The sequence below is a fragment of the Triticum urartu genome, chromosome 2A, assembly GCF_056163025.1.
Source record: "Triticum urartu cultivar PI428250 chromosome 2A, HENAU_Tu73, whole genome shotgun sequence".
Classification (NCBI taxonomy): Eukaryota; Viridiplantae; Streptophyta; class Magnoliopsida; order Poales; family Poaceae; genus Triticum; species Triticum urartu.
The window spans coordinates 668,175,532-668,187,152 of NC_141874.1; the positions used below are offsets into that span (position 1 = coordinate 668,175,532).

Genomic DNA, 11,621 nt, shown 5'->3' on the forward strand with positions numbered 1-11,621 from the left:
CCTCCATTTTTATTTACTCCGCATATTAGCTTTGGTCGAAGTCAAGCTTCGAAAATTTGGCCAAAGTTTATAGACAAAATACTAACATATACGATAACAAATCAATACCATTAGATTCATTATTGAATGCACTTTCACATCATATAGATTTGTTGTGGTAAAGGGTTATATTCTTTTCTATAAACTTAGTCAAACTTTACGAAGTTTGACTTTAGTCAAATCTAATATGCAGAGTAAATAAAAACGGAGTGAGTAGCTTTTTAAAAAATATATAGAATGTGGGATTAAAGTTTAGAGGGTCTGCTAGAGATGCCCTTAATTACCACTCCGAAACGGAATATTTATGAAATGTTCAACATGGCAATAAATTTATTCATTTAGTTAAAAATATAAATTTATTCATTTGTCCTCACTTTTTTTGGTTACGAAAGGAAGGTCTGTTGTGCAATACTATAAAGACGAAATCGTATGTACATGCAAAAGGGAAACGTTGGGTACCGGCTTCGGCTGGTCGCGCATGGACCGCTCGATCGTGTATTCGTGTAGCCATCCCCACCGCTGAGCATCTCCCGATCCACGTTTGCATCGCTGGCTTTTCCTTTCTTGGCCCATCACACATGCCCTTTGCCCAACACGGCCGCTCGTTCAGCCTTCCTCATATCTTCTTTGCACGAGGAGCGCACCCAGGTCATTTCAAAGCTTTATCTTTGACCAACTGCTCACTGAAGCTTTGAGGTGGGGTTGGGGAAAGAGCTACGACCGCAGTCGGATGAAGCTGCATCTGTTTGTCGGCTATGTTGTGACTGTGGAGACCATGGCCATGCCCACACCATCCTAGCGCAACGAGCTCGAGGGCCGGCGGGGGTGCTGCGTGTTGCGACCGCGGTGATTGCGTGCTGGAACCAACGTGCGACGTGCCGGAACCAGCGACAATATTTGCTGGATCGACTCATGGTGGAGCTACCACGCGGCGGCGGGGACAACGATTTTTGTTGCAACTGTTGTTGGATTTTGCTACAACCGAAGAGAAAATTTGCTACATAAATGAATGGCATAGAAGCAATCCAGGACGACAACGACGACGATTTTTGCTGCAACCCTCGTTGTCTTTTGCTACAACCAACGAGTTTTTTGCTACATCCATTTTAATGGTGATGACTGGTGGCCGTCGTTCATGCAACCCTATGCAGCGAGTGTTGATGGTGGAAAAAAGTTTCATGCAGTGTGGGAAAAAGCTTCAACCGACGCGGAAAAAGTTTCAACAGGCGCGAGTGGTGACGCTGAGAGCTGCGGCCGGAGGCAGGGTGGTGTTGCGATGGATGTGCTACGTCGGCGGTACGGTGGTGGTGCGATTTTGCTGCGATGAGTTTTTTTTTGCTGGAACTAGAATACGCAGTACTGCTACAACCGGCACAACAATTTGATGCCACCGGCTAGGGTGGTCATGAGCTGCATATTTTGTCGGAGCTTGAAGGCCAGAAGTTGAAACCCGTTGGTGTGGCGTGCTACGACCGACACCACGGCATGCTGGAACCATCCGCGTCGAGAGGTAGAACTAGAAGACGATGGATACAGCAATCGGCGACGGCAGGAGTTGAAGGCCGCGACCAGCCGGCGATGGTGCAACCTCCAAGGAGAAAGCGGTAAATAGAGATGGCGTGTGCAACTGTTGTAAAAAATAGCTTCAACCGTAGATGGAAAAGCTTCAACCGATTTTTGAGGAAGTTTCAACCGGCACTGCCAATCACGAAAATTGCAACCGTTCACGGAAAATGCTCCAACCTTAGATGAAAAAAGCTTCAATCAGACGATAGAGAAAGCTTTAACCAGGTGCTGGTCAAACAAAAAAAAGCTACAACCATTTACAAAAAGCTTCAACTGTAGATGGAAAAAGCTTCAACCAGCAAGAGAGAAACCAACCAGACACACTGTGCAACCATTGAAAAGTTTGACAGAGAAAGCTTCAACCTTATACAGGAAAAGCTTCAACCGGGGATAGAAAAAGCTTGCGACCGGCGACCAGAACGTGGCCCAGATAAAGAAGCTGCATTTTTTTACTGGAATCGTCTAGATGAAAATTTTCAACCAGAGAATCGATTTGCTGGAAATGGTGATATTGGTGCAGCTAATCGAGGCTGTTTACGAGAGCTCGCCAGTGGCAACTCTATGAGAATTTCTGTCGAGATCAACTAAGTTTAAGCTAGCTCAGGTCACCAAGTTCAGCGTGTGCACGTGCGTTTGCTATTGTAGGTCAATTAATCTGCTTCTCTATGGAAATTCCATGGGGCGGACGGGCTCGCTCGCTCCCGGTATCGTGAACCGTCAACTGGTCACATTACATCCAACCTTACACATATATTGTTCATCACATACAAGAAAACAAAGACACACAAACTGATTACAGCAGTACATACTGACCAAGCAGTTTATTATTGAAACAGTCCTCCTTCGAAAATGGCTACTAAGCCCTCAACAGCAGACTGCAATTTTTTTAGTGTAACCGGGGTCAGATGCAGATCGCATGCTGCTCTGAAGTAGCATTTTCAGCATGCAGAACAACCTTAGGGTCATTGCATGTGTTCTTCCTGTGACCACCGATGCCACAGTTTGAGCATTTTATTTCTTTCCTTTCTTTCCGAGGAAGATCACCCGTTCGTGGGCAGGTAGTGCTCTTGTGACCTGGTTCTCGACATATGCTACAGAAGTAGGTTCGCTTGCTTGTACCACATCCATCGTCAGATTTTGGAGTTGCTGCTTGATTGTATTTTTGCTCTTTGCGCCTCGGTCATCATATGAAGGTTTGTCCCTGCTGGTGGTGGGCCGGCCTGGCTTACACTTTCGTTCTGGAGCCTTTAGCCCACGAAATTATCAATTCTGCTACCTTATGCATCACGGGCACACACACTGCATACTGGATGCAATGGAATCAACTCTTTTTCATTCTTTTTATCTGCCTCAATCCTGTCTTCCAGACCCATCCCACCACGGAGGTGTCAATTTATCCATTGTTTTCCTGAGCATATCCATTGCACAGTCATGCGCAGTTGTATTTGCATCCCACAGGCGGACAACCGCAAGGGCATGGGTCTACACGTTTGAATGTCTAAATGAGTTTGCATCAATATTGTCCTTCTGAAGAAAAGCCAAATGCTCCGGCAGCATATCCCTTGCATCTTGTGTCCAACGTTTCATAATGTGCTTTGTTGGTATCTTGTCTATACCAAGGAAATCAAGGACCTGCAAAACGGCATAGTTTGTAATTGCCATGGTTAATTATCCGGCTAAATAAACATGTTTGCTTTCGAGCCCACGCACACAAGAGCAACAACCCAATAAATAAAAAAATATACATCTTCGGCATAATATTCTTTTTGTTACCTTAAGCACATGACAACACATCTTCGCATAATACCCTGCACCATTTGTCATGTTTTTCTGGGTGGTAGCGCCGTGCAAAATATGTTTTTCCTTTGCTGATCTCCTCTATCTTGTATTGCCCAGCTTCATATAGGACCTCAGCAAAATTTTCAAACATCGCTCGAGTGTATATATCACTAGCATATGCTACTCAAGTGGTGTGTTCAGTTTCATAACCGGAGAAATTTGGACAAATTATTTGAATGAGTATTATGACATAAAACAGGTAGTGATTGCAGAAGCAAATTCTTTTATTTATTTTTCAGTAAATTAAGTAAGGAAAACTTACTATCTCTCCACAAAGCCCCCTTAATGCTCTTTTTCTGAAAGGCACAATAAGTTTCCAACTATGTTGTACAGTGGCGGAGCTAGGCAGGAATGTCGTGGGGGGGGGGGGGGGGGGGGGGAGGGGGGAGTCAAAACATGAACAACTAAGAGGGCAAAGATTGATCTTTTCCTTATCTAATCCCCGTACAGTAATTTTTCACGAAGATTGGGGGGGGGGGGGGGGGGGGGGAGGCCCTCAGGCTTGCACTAAGCTCCGTCACTGATTGTACACCTTGTTGATGCTAATACTATTTTCACGAAGCTGCCATACAAGGTCACGGGTAGACATGTCAATATGTCTGCGAAGGCCAGTATATCTTCTCACCACACTTATCTATTAGAGAGTGATTGTGGAATGTCCTATGCTCACTTATGTACCATCCATTGTCTTTTGATCGGAGCAACTATATCATTGTTGGGCACCTAGAACGGCAGGACCATGTGTTACTCTTTTCTAGAACCCCCTGCAAAAAGTTTGTCACAAAAAAATATATGCGGATTTTCTTTTTTAAATGGCCAGAAGCATTATTTATGATGCATCAGCTATGTTTTGTCATGCTGATGGTTAATCGAAAAACAATACTAACCGAGCAGCTACTACTATCTCATGCATACATTTGGTCCTCTCAACGTTCAATCTGCTTTTTCCATATCTAACTCCAAAACCAATTTCCCAGGAATTCAGTGTAATAGTCATAGCTTCTCCAAGTGAATCAAAATTGTCTCCAACAGCAGGGATTACAACAGTTTCAGTCTTCTTCTCCGCATAGATCTCAATGTTTTTTCCAGGGCACTTATCCTTCCAGCATAGGGTGGACATTCAAGAGGTTCATTCTCTACACGGATTCTTTGTAATTTGGAAAGATATCGACGCATGCACTGCAAATTATTTCTTTGCTTAATTAACTACTATTATCCCGAAAATGCATAGGAGCACATGCGGGCTCACCCTCCCTATATCTCACCATTGAGTAAGCATAGGGATCTGTACCACTATATTAGTCTGCATGTATTTCTCAAATTTAATTGGACGTATGCTTTCTTTTAAGAGAGGTATTTTTCTATAGTCTTAATGATCCTTGACAAATAATAAATGCATCTACGTGTGAACACATCTACATGTGAACGGTCGGACACTTGGACTGGACATCTGACAATGCCCCACATGCATGTAAATTTTAAGAGCCCTACATTTTGAATCATATAACACATCTAATAAATGCAGCTTGTGGAGTACCAAGCTCCTAGGAAATTTCCTTCAATGATAATTCCTAGACAATTGTGTAGGTAGATTCAAGAGATTTTTCAACACATTTCATATTGTTTTTAATCTTAAGTGGAAAACTGAGAACTTCATGGTAATAGTTCTAGAAACTTATTCATAATAATCTCAGTTTTTTTTTGAAAATCCGAGGAATTATTCTCTTCTAGAAAGCTGAGGATTTAATAATAAAATTCTAAGAAAGGTGCAATTAATCATCAAAATCAAAACAAATGTATCCCGTCACATAGACACAAACGAAATTGCTACAGGACATCGGTGGAAGAGAAAGTTTCTTTCTTTACATTTTTACAGTGCTTCATCATGGTTCTTTTTATTAAATGGACGTTTACTAAAGAGGCCAAAGATTGATCTTTTCCTTATCTAATCCCCGTACAGTAATTTTTCTTCGTTGATTTGCCTAAGGCTGGGTGGGGAGCGGGGGGGGGGGGGGGGGGGGGGCACGCCCCCCTCAGGCTTGCACTAACTCCATCATTTAGAGTGATTGTGGAATGTCTTGTGCTCACTTATGTACCATCCATTGTCTTTTGATTGGAGCAACTGTATCATTGTTGGGCACCTAGAACGGCAGGACCATGTGTTACTTTTTTTCTGGAACCCCCTGCAAAAAGTTTGTCACCAAAAATGCGGTTTTTCTTTTTTATATGGCCAGAAGCATTATTTATGATGCATCAGCTCAGTTTTGTCATGCTGATGGTAAATCGAAAAATAATACTAACCGAGCAGCCACAACTATCTCCTGCATACATCTGGTCCTCTCAACGTTCAATCTGCTTTTTTCATATCTAAGTCCAAAACCAATTTCCCAGGAATTCAGTGTAATAGTCATAGCTTCTCCAAGTGAATCAAAATTGTCTCCAACAGCAGTGATTACAACAGTTCCAGTCTTCTTCTCTACATAGATCTCAATGTTTTTTCCAGGGTACTTATCCTTCCAGCACAGGGTGGACATTCAAGAGGTGCATTCTCTACACGGATTCTGTGCACTTTGGAAAGAAATTGACACATGCACTGAAAATTATTTATTTGCTTAATTAACTACTACTATCCTGAAAATGCATAGGAGCACTTGCGGGCTCACCCTCCCTATATCTCACCATTGAGTAAGCATAGGGATCTGTACTGCTATATTAGTATGCATGTATTTCTCAAATTTAATTGGACGTATGCTTTCTTTTAGGAGAGGTATTTTTCTATAGTCTTAATGATCCTTGATAAAGAATAAATGCATCTACGTGTGAACACATCTACATGTGAACGGTCGGGCACTTGGACTGGACATCTCACAATGCCCCACATGCATGTAAATTTTAAGAGCCCTACGTTTTGAAACATATAAACACATCTAATAAATGCAGCTTGTGGAGTACCAAGTTCCTAGGAAATTTCTTTCAATGATAATTCCTAGACAATTGTGTAGGTAGATTCGAGAGATTTTTTAAAACATTTCATATTGTTTTTTATCTTAAGTGAAAAACTGAGAACTTCATGGTAATAGTTCTAGAAACTTATTCATAATAATCTCAGTTTTTTTTTTGAAAATCCAAGAAATTATTCTCTTATAGAAAGCTGAGGATTTAATAATAAAATTCTAAGAAAGGTGCAATTAATCGTCAAAATCAAAACAAATTTATCCCGTCACATAGACACAAACGAAATTGCTACAGGACATCGATGGAAGAGAAAGTTTCTTTCTTTACATTTTTACAGTGCTTCATCATGGTTCTTTTTATTAAATGGATATTTACTAAAGAGGCCAAACATTGATCTTTTCCTTATCTAATCCCCATACAGTAATTTTTCTTCACTGAATTGCCTAAGGTTGGGTGGGTGGGGGGGGGGGGGGGCACGCTCCCCTCAGGCTTGCACTAAGCTCCATCACTGATTGTACACCTTGTTGATGCTAATACTATTTTCACGAAGCTGCCTTACAAGGTCACAGGTAGACACGTCGATATGTTTGCGAAGGCCAGTATATCTTTTCACCACACTTATCTATTAGAGAGTGATTGTGGAATGTCCTGTGCTCACTTATGTACCATCCATTGTCTTTTGATCGGAGCAACTGTATCATTGTTGGGCACCTAGAACGGCAGGACCATGTGTTACTTTTTTTTTTCTGAAACCCCCTGCAGAAAGTTTGTCACCAAAAAATGCGGTTTTTCATTTTTATATGGCCAGAAGCATTATTTATGATGCATCAGCTCAGTTTTGTCATGCTGATGGTTAATCGAAAAATAATACTAACCGAGCAGCCACAACTATCTCCTGCATACATCTGGTCCTCTCAACATTCAATCTGCTTTTTCCATATCTAACTCCAAAACCAATTTCCCAGGAATTCAATGTAATAGTCATAGCTTCTCCAAGTGAATCAAAATTGTATCCAACAGCAGGGATTACAACAGTTTCAGTCTTCTTCTCCGCATAGATCTCAATGTTTTTTCCAGGGTACTTATCCTTCCAGTCGAGGGTGGACGTTCAAGAGGTGCATTCTTTACATGGATTCTGTGTAATTTGAAAAGAAATCGAACGCATGCACTGAAAATTATTTATTTGCTTAATTAATTACTATTATCCCGAAAATGCATAGGAGCACCTGCGGGCTCACCCTCCCTATATCTCACCATTGAGTAAGCATAGGGATCTGTACCGCTATATTAGTCTGCATGTATTTCCCAAATTTAATTGGACGTATGCTTTTTTAGTAGAGGTATTTTTCTATAGTCTTAATGATCCTTCACAAAGAATAAATGCATCTACGTGTGAACACATCTAGATGTGAACGGTCGGACACTTGGATTAGACATCTGACAATGCCCCACATGCATGTAAATTTTAAGAGCCTTACGTTTTGAATCATATAAACACATCCAATACATGCAGCTTGTGGAGTACTCCCCCCCCCCCTACGGAAATACTTGTCATAAAAATGGATAAAATAAGATGTATCTAGACGTATTTTAGTTTCTAGAAACATCCTTTTTTATCCATTTTGATGACAAGTATTTTCTGACGGAGGGAGTACCAAGTTCCTAGGAAATTTCTTTCAATGCTAATTCCTAGACAATTGTGTAGGTCGATTCAAGAGATTTTTCAACACATTTCATATTGTTTTTTATCTTAAGTGAAAAACTGAGAACTTCATGGTAATAGTTCTAGAAACTTATTCATAATAATCTCAGTTTTTTTTGAAAATCCGAGGAATTATTCTCTTCTAGAAAGATGATGATTTAATAATAAAATTCTAAGAAAGGTGTAATTAATCATCAAAATCAAAACAAATGTATCCCGTCACATAGACACAAACGAAATTGCTACAGGACATCGGTGGAAGAGAAAGTTTCTTTCTTTACATTTTTACAGTGCTTCATCATGGTTCTTTTTATTAAATGGACGTTTACTAAAGAGGCCAAAGATTGATCTTTTCCTCATCTAATCCCCGTACAGTAATTTTTCTTCACTGATTTGCCTAAGGCTGGGTGGGGAGGGGGGGGGCACGCCCCCCTCAGGCTTGCACTAAGCTCCATCATTTAGAGAGTGATTGTGGAATGTCCTGTGCTCACTTATGTACCATTCATTGTCTTTTGATCGGAGCAACTGTATCATTGTTGGGCACCTAGAACGGCAGGACCATGTGTTAATTTTTTCTGGAACCCCCTGCGAAAAGTTTGTCACAAAAAATATATGCGGTTTTTCTTTTTTATATGGCCAGAAGCATTATTTATGATGCATCAATTCAGTTTTGTCATGCTGATGGTTAATCAAAAAATAATACTAACCAAGCAACCACAACTATCTCCTGCATACATCTGGTCCTCTCAACATTCAATCTGCCTTTTCCATATCTAAGTCCAAAACCAATTTCCCAGGAATTCAGTGTAATAGTCATAGCTTCTCCAAGTGAATCAAAATTGTCCCCAACAGCAGGGATTACTGATACGTCCATTTTGCATCATGCTTTTATATCGATATTTATTGCATTATGGGTTGTCATTACACATTATGTCACAATACTTATGCATATTCTCTCTTATTTTACAAGGTTTACATAAAGAGGGAGAATGCCGGCAGCTGGGATTCTGGGCTGGAAAAGGAGCAAATATTAGAGACCTATTCTGCACGGCTCCAAAAGTCCTGAAACTTCACGGAAGTCATTTTCAGAATATATAATAAATAATGAGCGCAAGAAGTCCCAGAGGGGGGCCACACCCTGTCATCGAGGGTAGGGGCGCGCCCTACCCCCTGGGTGCGCCCCTGCCTCATGGGTCCCCTGGTGGCCCTCCGATCCATCTTCTGCTATATGGAGTCTTTCGACGAGGAAAAAATCATAAGCCAGCTTTCGGGACGAGACTCCGTCGCCACGAGGCGGAACCTTGGCGGAACCAATCTAGGGCACTGGCGGAGCTGTTGTGCCGGGGAAACTTCCCTCCGGGAGGGGGAAATCATCGCCATCATCATCACCAACAATCCTCTCATCGGGAGAGGGCAGTCTCCATCAACTTCTTCACCAACACCATCTCCTCTCAAACCCTAGTTCATCTCTTGTATCCAATTCTTGTCTCCAAGTCTGGGATTGGTACCTGTGGGTTGCTAGTAGTGTTAATTACTCCTTGTAGTTGATGCTAGTTGGTTTATTTGGTGGAAGATCATATGTTCAGATCCTATATGCATATTAATACTCCTATGATTATGAACATGAATATGCTTTGTGAGTAGTTACGTTTGTTCCTGAGGACATGGGAGAAGTCTTGCTATTAGTAGTCATGTGAATTTGGTATTCGTTCGATATTTTGATAAGATGTATGTTGTCTCTCCTCTAGCGGTGTTATGTGAACGTCGACTACATGACACTTCACCATTATTTGGGCCTAGAGGAAGGCATTAGGAAGTAATAAGTAGATGATGGGTTGCTAGAGTGACAGAAGCTTAAACCCTAATTTATGCGTTGCTTCGTAAGGGGCTGATTTGGATCCATATGTTTCATGCTATGGTTAGGTTTACCTTAATACTTTTGTTATAGTTGCGGATGCTTGCAATAGAGGTTAATCATAAGTGGGATGCTTGTCCAAGTAAGGGCAGTACCCAAGTACCGGTCCACCCACATACCAAATTATCAAAGTACCGAACGCGAATCATATGATCGTGATGAAACCTAGCTTGATGATAATTCCCATGTGTCCTCGGGAGCGCTTTTATCTATATAAGAACTTGTCCAGGCTTGTCCTTTGCTACAAAAAGGATTGGGCCACCTTGCGGCACTTTATTTACTTTTGTTACTTGTTACTTGTTACCAATTATCTTATCACAAAACTATCTGTTACCTATAATTTCAGTGCTTGTAGAGAATACCTTGCTGAAAACCGCTTATCATTTCCTTATGCTCCTCGTTGGGTTCGACACTCTTACTTATCGAAAGGACTACGATAGATCCCCTACACTTGTGGGTCATCAATTACAACAGTTTCAGTCTTCTTCTCCGCATAGATCTCAATGTTTTTTCCAGGGTACTTATCCTTCCAGCATAGGGTGGACGTTCAAGAGGTGCATTCTCTACACGGATTCTGTGTAATTTGGAAAGAAATCGACACATGCACTAAAAATTATTTATTTGCTTAATTAACTACTACTATCCTGAAAATGCATAGGAGCACCTGCGGGCTCACCCTCCCTATATCTCACCATTGAGTAAGCATAGGGATCTGTACCGCTATATTAGTCTGCATGTATTTCTCAAATTTAATTGGACGTATGCTTTCTTTTCGGAGAGGTATTTTTCTATAGTCTTAATGATCCTTGACAAAGAATAAATGCATCTACGTGTGAACACATCTACATGTGAACGGTCGGACACTTGGACTGGACATCTGACAATGCCCCACATGCATGTAAATTTTAAGAGCCCTACGTTTTGAAACATATAAACACATCTAATAAATGCAGCTTGTGGAGTACCAAGTTTCTAGGAAATTTCTTTCAATGCTAATTCCTAGACAATTGTGTAGGTAGATTCGAGAGATTTTTCAACACATTTCATATTGTTTTTTATCTTAAGTGAAAAACTGAGAACTTCATGGTAATAGTTCTAGAAACTTATTCATAATAATCTCAGTTTTTTTTGAAAATCCGAGGAATTATTCTCTTCTAGAAAGCCGAGGATTTAATAATAAAATTCTAAGAAAGGTGCAATTAATTGTCAAAATCGAAACAAATGTATCCCGTCACATAGACACAAACGAAATTGCTACATGACATCGGTGGGAGAGAAAGTTTCTTTCTTTACATTTTTACAGTGCTTCATCATGGTTCTTTTTATTAAATGGACGTTTACTAAAGACGCCAAAGATTGATCTTTTCCTTATCTAATCCCCGTATAGTAATTTTTCTTCACTGATTTGCCTAAGGCTGGGTGGGGGGGGGGGGGGGGGGGGCTCCCCTCAGGCTTGCACTAAGCTCCATCACTGATTGTACACCTTGTTGATGCTAATACTACTAGTTGAATGCCCATGCGTTGCCACGGGAATACAAAATATGATGTAAAAAGATAACTCGACGTGAATTAGCAATATCCATATCTATTAGTGACACATTCTGC

The 11,621-nt window shown here is 41.0% G+C and overlaps 1 pseudogene; it reads right to left on the minus strand.

Annotated features, from left to right (window-relative positions):
* Positions 1-2,506: 2,506 nt before the first annotated feature.
* On the minus strand, positions 2,507-3,267 carry LOC147986562 (uncharacterized; annotated as a pseudogene).
* Between the last annotated feature and the right edge of the window lie 8,354 nt (positions 3,268-11,621).